Source organism: Coptis chinensis, chromosome 5 (assembly GCF_015680905.1).
Source record: "Coptis chinensis isolate HL-2020 chromosome 5, ASM1568090v1, whole genome shotgun sequence".
Lineage (NCBI taxonomy): Eukaryota > Viridiplantae > Streptophyta > Magnoliopsida > Ranunculales > Ranunculaceae > Coptis > Coptis chinensis.
Window position 1 is genome coordinate 61,726,583 of NC_141460.1, and position 7,764 is coordinate 61,734,346.

General features: G+C 40.0%; 1 pseudogene; it reads left to right on the top strand.

The window, feature by feature from the left end:
- Positions 1-1,983: 1,983 nt before the first annotated feature.
- On the top strand, positions 1,984-7,312 carry LOC147498229 (uncharacterized; annotated as a pseudogene).
- The last annotated feature ends 452 nt before the right edge of the window (positions 7,313-7,764 follow it).

Genomic DNA, 7,764 nt, shown 5'->3' on the forward strand with positions numbered 1-7,764 from the left:
TGAGTGTTCTGTTCAGCCTTCGACCATTCCAACTAATCCAACCACACAGTCTGTTCTTGAGAGTGAAACCAGAGTTCCTGACGATGGTGCAACATCAAGCATTGATGGTGAACCAAAGTTTGATTATACCCCTGCTTCATAAGTTTTTCAGTTGATGATTCTCATAAACAATTATTTTCAACAATTATTCTATGGATCTGTAATATTGAGCTATGTAGCTCACATACAATTTACTTATTGAGCTCTGTAGCTCTTCTATTTTATGCATGCGTACTACTTACTTATTGAGCTCTGCAGCTCTTCTAGTTTATGTATACACTATCTTCACTTTATGTTATATGGCATGTGTTACAATGCATACTCTACCCCTGATGCCCCCAAAGTTCATTTTGAACAACAATAGGTGACCCTAGTAGGTTAAACAGATCAAAATGAGGCATGACTAGAATTTGATCAGGATATCATGGGAGCCATTCAAGTTAACTGTGAGTAGGAGTTCGATCGCAATAGAGTCATATGTTATTGCAAAAGAAACTAGGTGCCATGAGCACAACACTATGTTTAATAATGATAAGTTCTATTTATTTAAAAAATAAATAGGTTATCGCCAGAACAACAGTAGGGGAGTCTTCTTCAGTGCTATCATGCCGATGCTGTTCTAGGCCCATGATTTGCGTGTTAGGATCTGGATTTAACCCAGATCTTCCTAGCAACTCCTATATTGATGTTTTGAGAGCACGAGGAATTGGCATACAGTTCAGGCTCTTGAGAACACTATCTCTTGTTCCAAGTCAAACTGGCATACAGTTTACTAAACAGTTAGTGTGGTCGAATTTCCTAAAGGCTTAACCCATCGAGGATAATCGCAGTTTGAAGGAACTAGCGTACAGTTCCAGCTGCGTGGGAATGGAAAAGGATCTGGCATACAGGGCAACTTTTCCATGCTCAATATCACTGGTTCTAAAGCAAATTGGCATACAATATTCTTGAACAGATAGTGAGAAGATAGTTTCCTAAAGACTTAGTCCATTATGGATCATAAATAAAGAACAAATGCAAGGAATAAATTCGATGGCAATATGGAGCACTTTATTGATGAATTGGAGAGGAGTGAACAATGCATTGAAAAGCATAGAATAACAATTTACTGATAGTACTTGCGAAGGTGCTGCGCGTTCCATGGTTTGACAAGAACGTCCCCTTCAGCAGTGCGTAGATAATAAAAACCAGTTCGACCAACCTTGTCGATAATGTATGGCCCTTCCCAGTTGGGCTTAAGTTTGCCATTGGGCTCTGGGATCTCACGCAAAACTAGATCTCCAGATTTGAAAGATCGAATTCGGACTCTCTTGTCGTATGATCTCTTCAGAATCTACTAGTCAGTAGCTAAGCGAAGTGCGACACCTTCTCGTTTTTCATCTAGGAGATCTATTTCTCTACATAACAACTCTTCATTGTCCAAAGTATGTACAACATTTGACTTCTGAGTGGGAGCTACCAGTTCTAGAGGTATGACAGCCTCAGTTCCGTAGGTCAGTGAAAATGGGGACTCACCAATTGACCATCTGGGTGTAGTTCGGTATGCATATATGACCCTAGGTAGTTCCTCAACCCATAAACCTTTCACATCGTCTAATTTACACTTCATGTTATCTAAGATGACCCTGTTAGAGGCTTTAGCCTGGCTATTTCCTTGTGGGTATCTTGGCGTAGAGAACAGATGGGTAATGTTAAACTTTTCACAGAGTTCAGCGACCAATCCTACAGCGAACTGTTGCCCATTATCTGAGATAATAACTTTGGGTATGCCAAACCTGCAGACTATGTTGTTCCAAATAAACTTTCTGACGTCATGTTCTTGAATGAAGACAAGGGGAACTTCTTCTATCAACTTGGTGAAGTAATCCGTCACAACTAGCAGGAATCGGACATTGCCAGGAGCAGGTGGTAGAGGTCCTACGATATCAGTTCCCTACTGTGCGAATGGCCATGGACTGGCCAATGGGTTCAATTATATTGTTGGAGAAGACCCAACCATCTTGCATTGTTCCCCCTGCAACCAATGCTAACCACTTTGAGTTGAAGCCCAATCTGTTGGGGCTCCTTCCTAAGTTTAGGGGAACGGAAGAGGAAGACCCATATCTTCATGTGAGGGAATTTGAGGATATTTGTGGGACTATTAAGCTTCAACAATTTAGTGATGAAGCTATAAAATTAAAATTGTTCCCATTTTCTCTTAAAGTAAAAGCCAAGAGTTGGTTTCACACTCTCCCATCGAATTCCATAACGGGATGGGAAAAGTTATGCATTGTGTTTTTAAAGAACTTTTTCCATAATCATAAGGTGATCGCTTTTTAAAAAGACTTGTCATCTTTTGCCAAACCGATGGAGAGTCATTATGGAAGTGTATGGAGAGGTTTAAGGACATGCTCTTGCAGTGTCCTAACCACGGCCTAGAGAACGGTAGGCTAGTGCAGATTCTCTATGAGGGTCTCGATTTTAATTCTAAGGCTATGATTGAGACCATGAGTACCGGGATTTCTGTGATAAGATCAGAGAAGAAGCGTGGACCTTTTAGAAGAAGTCTCCGAGAAGGTCCAGCAATGGGAAACTAGTCGTGAGCCTAAGAAGGTGGCTAGTAGTACTACTACACAGAAGGGTTTGTTCCGCGTTGACAAGGAATTCGACACGAACGCTAGGATGGCCGCTTTAATTAAAAGAGTTGAAGCTCTCAAGATAGAAAAAGAGACAAAGTCTCTAGCTCCAGTTACCAATGTTGAAGTCCCTGGGTGTCTATTGTGTGAAAGTCTTGATCACGTTATAGATAATTGCCCTGGTGTAAATGCACAAGTCAATGCTTTTAATTCATACCAAAAAGCCGGCAATAATCCTTTTTCTAACATCGATAACCCCGGATGGCGAACCATCCCAATTTGTCTTGGTCTAAAGGTATACATCGGGAGGCCCCGTGGTTAACTCAAACCCAAGTACCACAAAGATGCACCTCAACCACCTAAACTTTCACCTATAGAAGAGGCCATTGCTCAATTAACACAAAACACCATGAAATTCCGTGACACAACGCAACAGTTTATGCAAGCCCGGTCCAAATGGCTACTCAGGATAATGCTCAAGCCATTAGGAAGATTGAAATCACCATAGGTCAAATTGCTAATACTTTGAATGAGAGGGACAAGGGCAGGTTTCCTAGTCAACCAGTAGCTAATCCGAGGAGTCAGTTGGAAATAATTTCTAACTTAAACCAGGCTCACCAGGAGCAAGCCAAGGCTATCACTGTTCTTAGGAGTGGAAAACGTGTTGATAATAGGGTTGAGATGTCGAAGGACGCTGAGGTCAGATCTGATCCTATAGAGTGTGAGAAGGAGGAAGGTGAGGTGAGTGAATCTAATAGTCATAATACTTCTAGGAAGGGTGTAGAACCTCCTACTGCTGTGGAGACTAACCCTGTGCCATCTTATATACCTAAAGCTCCTTTTCCCCAACGTTTGATTCCGGCTAAGAAAGGTTCTAATCTTAATGAAATAATGGAAATGTTTAAACAGGTTCAAATAAATATTCCGTTACTTGATGCTATAAAACAAGTTCCTTCCTATGCCAAGTTTCTTAAAGATTTGTGTACACAAAAATGTAAGTTGAATGTGCACAAGAAAGCTTTCCTAACTGAGCAAGTGAGTTCTATTATCCAAAACCAAACTCTGCCTAAGTTTAGAGATCCAGGATGCCCTACTATTTCTTGTGTTATTGGTGATCATATGATTGAGAAGGCATTACTTGATTTAGGAGCTAGCGTTAATTTGTTACCTTATTCAGTTTATTTACAGCTTGGTCTTGGTAAGTTGAAACCTACACCAATTACCCTTCAATTGGCAGATAAGTCTATTAGGATTCCACGTGGTGTTGTTGAGGATGTTTTGATTCAGGTTGATAAATTTTATTTCCCTGTTGACTTTGTTGTTCTGGATACACAACCTGTTCAAGATCCTAAACACCATATTTCGGTCATTTTAGGTCGTCCCTTTTTAGCCACTTCTAATGCTATCATTAACTGTCGTAATGGAGTGTTAAAACTTTCTTTTGGTAATATGACTACAGAACTTAATGTGTTTAATGTGGGTTAAGAACCTCCTAAACCCGATGATTTTTGGGATGTTAATCTTATTGATAGTATAGTTCACGAGACTTTCTTGGAGAGTTATTCTGATGACCCTTTTGAGTCTTGTTTAACTAATTCTGGTAGAGGTTGTGATGTGGATGATGTAATTTGTGAAGTTAATGCGTTGCTGGATGCAACCCCAATTTTAGAAACTGATACGTGGAAAGCCACAATAGAGCATCTGACTCCATCTGAGTCTACCCCAGTCTTTTCTATAGAGAGTCCTCCTAAGCTAGAGTTGAAACCATTACCTGATACTCTTAAGTATGTTTTTCTGGGACCTGATGATTCTTTGCCGGTTATTATTGCTTCTAATCTGGATAATGAACAAGAAGGTAAATTAATTAGGGTTCTTAAAGAGCATAGAGCAGCTTTAGGGTGGAATATTGCTGATATTAATGGTATAAGCCCAACTGATTGTATGCATCATATTCATCTTGAGAAGGATGCTAAACCAACCCGTGAGTTTCAGAGCGGCTTAATCCTAACATGAAAGAGGTAGTGAGAGCCGAGGTTCTCAAGTTGTTAGATGCAGGTATCATTTATCCCATTTCCGATAGTAAATGGGTGAGTCCTGTTCAGGTTGTCCCTAAAAAGTCTGGGCTTATAGTAGTTAAGAATGCGAAGGGCGAGTTAGTTCCCACCCGTATGACTACCGGATGGCATTTTTGCATTGACTATCGTAAGTTGAATTTGGCTACTAGGAAATATCACTTTCCTCTTCCGTTTATTGACCAGATACTCGAGAGGTTAGCCGGTCATAAATATTATTGTTTCTTGATGGTTATTCCGGTTATTACCAAATATGTATTATCCCTGAGGATCAAGAAAAGACTACTTTTACTTGTCCTTTTGGAACTTTTGCCTATCGTCGTATGCCTTTCGGATTATGTAATGCACCTGGTACCTTCCAGCGATGCATGCTTAGTATTTTTTCTGATATGGTAGAGAGGTTTCTTGAGGTGTTTATGGATGACTTCTCAGTATTTGGGGATTCTTTTGATGAGGGTTTGCACCGTTTAGAATTAGTGTTAATTAGGTGCAAGGAGAAGAATCTTGTGTTGAATTGGGAGAAGTGTCATTTATGGTTCAACAGGGTATTGTTCTTGGTCATATTGTTTCTAGTAAAGGAATTGAGGTCGATAAGGCCAAGGTTGATGTCATTTCTGGTCTTCCACCACCTAAGACTGTGGAAGATATTAGGTCATTCTTAGGTCATCTTTGGATTTTATAGGCGCTTTCATTAAAGACTTTAGCAAGATTTCTCGTCCCTTATGCAATTTACTTGGTAAGGACGTCGCTTTTGTCTTTGATAATGATTGTTTGAAAGCTTTTGAGAAGCTTAAGCATTTATTGACTACCGCTCCTATCATACAACCGCCTGATTGGAGTGAGCCTTTTGAGTTAATGTGTGATGCGTCTGACTATGCAGTTGGGGCTATTTAAGGTCAACGGTTTGACAAGTTGCCCCATGTTATTTATTATGCTAGTCGAACCCTTAATGATGCACAGATGAACTACACTACAACTGAGAAAGAGTTGTTAGCTGTTGTGTTTGCTTTAGACAAATTTAGGTCTTACCTCATAAGGTCTAAGGTTGTCGTGTTTACTCATCATTCGGCTTTGAAATATTTCCTTACTAAGAAGGACGCTAAAGCGCGTTTGATTCGCTGGGTACTCTTGTTGCAAGAGTTTGATATAGAGATTAGGGATAAGAAGGGTACGGAGAACGTGGTCGCTGACCACTTGTCTAGACTTATAGTAGAATCTTCTACTGATATTTTGAATGTAAATGAATCATTTCCTGATGAGCAACTTTTTATTATATCACAATCGCCTTGGTATGCGGATATTGTTAATTATCTTGTAACGAAACAGTTTCCCTCTCATTGGAGACAACAGGATAAATCTAAGTTTCTTGCTGAGGTTAGGAATTTTTTTTGGGATGATCCATACTTGTTTAAGTCATGCCCTGACCAGATTGTTAGGAGATGTGTCTCTGAGAGTGAGTCTCATAGTATTCTCTCTTTTTGCCATGACCATGCATGTGGTGGTCACTTTGGTCCTAAAAAGACGGCTGCGAAGGTTTTGCGGTGTGGTTTTATTGGCCTACTCTATTTAGGGATGCACATGAGTTTTGTTTGAATTGTGATAGATGCCAGCGTCTGAGTATTAATATTTCCCATAGGAACATGATGCCTTTTTCCCCTATTTTAGTTGTGGAGCTTTTTGATGTATGGGGTATAGACTTCATGGGTCCTTTCCCTCCTTCCTTTGGTTATCTTTATATCCTTGTTGCCGTAGACTATGTTTCTAAGTGGGTTGAGGCGGTGCCATGTAAAACGAATGATCATAAAGTCGTAGTTAACTTTTTAAAATATAATATATTTTCTCGTTTTGGTACTCCGCGTGCAATTATAAGTGATAATGGTACTCATTTTACACACCGAGCATTTGAATCTTTAATGAAAAAGTACTCTATTACTCATAAGCCTGCTACCCCATATCATCCTCAAACTAGTGGCCAAGTTGAAGTATCTAATAGGGAGATTAAGCGGATTTTAGAAAAGACCGCATTTAATTCGACCGTAAGGATTGGTCTCAACGTCTTAATGATTCTCTTTGGGCTTATAGAACTGCTTATAAAACTCCTATTGGTATGTCTCCTTATAGGCTTGTGTTTGGAAAGGCATGTCATTTGCCTGTTGAATTGGAACATCGTGCTTTTTGGGCCATTAAAACGTTTAACTTCGATATGTGTAAGGCTGGTTCACAACGTAAACTTCAGTTGAATGAGTTAGCTGAGTTAAGGAATGAGGCATATGAGAATGCCAAGATTTACAAAGAGCGGACTAAGATTTTTCATGATAAATCTATTCTTCGAAAGTCTTTTGAACCTAATAAAAAGTCTTGTTATATAATTCTCGTTTGCGTCTTTTTCCTGGTAAGTTACGTTCTAGGTGGACTGGTCCTTTCATTGTTAAAAATGTTTTTCCTCATGGTGCTGTTGAGATAGAAGATCCTACGGATGGTTGTGTGTTTAAGGTAAATGGTCAACGTTTGAAATCATACCTTGACGGTTTGGCCGGGCAGGATGTGGAAGAGGTAAGTCTGCTTGATCCTATTTATCATGACTGAGTGAGTATCCAGCTTGTTGATAAGCCCACATAACACTGATCAGTTGTGTGAAGCATTCGTCTGCTAGAGACGTTAACTGTAACGCTTGTGGGAGGCAACCCATGTTTTTAGTATTTCCGAAAATTGCCGTAAAAGCTTTTTGGCAACTTCCCGATTTGTTTTAGCAACTCAAAACCTATAAAAACTTCATTCATTCTACACTCACAACCCACACTACACCTAACTTCCATCTCTCACCTTTCACTTCCACGTTTCCCGTTGTTCTTCACCATTTTAGCACCTCAGCAACTCTGAGCGCACTTGCCCCCAAGTGGAGCACACCTGCGCCCTTTAAGCTGCGTCAGAGAATTCAATTCTGAGCGCACCTGTGCCCAAAACACTGTAACTCCCAAAAAAAAAAAAAAAAAAACACCACACCGACCTCTCTGTGGACACGAAAATTTCCAGTTTTC